Raw genomic sequence first — 672 nt, 5'->3', positions numbered from 1 at the left:
TGACTACACAATCCTTTCGGCAGCTTCAGATTGGGAAAAAGTTATGAGATAATTACACTGTGTATCAATTAGGGTAACAATGCTATCAAAATTGATCCATATTTTTAAACTTTACAAAAAATGACCCAGCCTCCTCTCTCTTTGCTCCTTACTCTCTCTTTAGCGCTCTCTGCTAATGCATTGTTTTATAAATCTTTTCCTTTCTTTAATTTCAGTTCTCGTTATTTCTACCAAAGATTTTTTTTTTTCTCTTAGAACATTATATTTTCTTTTTTTATTTATTTAGATAACTCGATTCAATAAGGTAAACTTAAAATACATATAATCATTGATCTGTTTTAACCAACATCAATATGGCAACACGGACTTATAGTTATTAGCACATTATATATGTGATGACGACAAAGAAGACCTAAGCTAGGTGATTCGTAGGGTCATTGACTATTTTTCTCTATGACTTTTGAAAAGTGAGATTTACAATATGAAGATAAATAAAGATAAGAAATTAAAAAAAAAAAAAAAAAGTGACTAAAATAAGAAAATGTAAGAGTTACTCAAATGATACACATATTTTTTTGTTGAATCTACTTGTTTTATAAATCTTTTCTTTTCTTTTCTTTGCATATGGGTATATGGGTTATAATATTATATATGGGTATATGGGTGTATATG

The sequence above is a fragment of the Lycium ferocissimum genome, unplaced genomic scaffold (genome assembly GCF_029784015.1).
Source record: "Lycium ferocissimum isolate CSIRO_LF1 unplaced genomic scaffold, AGI_CSIRO_Lferr_CH_V1 ctg7267, whole genome shotgun sequence".
NCBI classification, from domain to species: Eukaryota; Viridiplantae; Streptophyta; class Magnoliopsida; order Solanales; family Solanaceae; genus Lycium; species Lycium ferocissimum.
Note: the sequence above shows the minus strand (reverse complement) of the source record.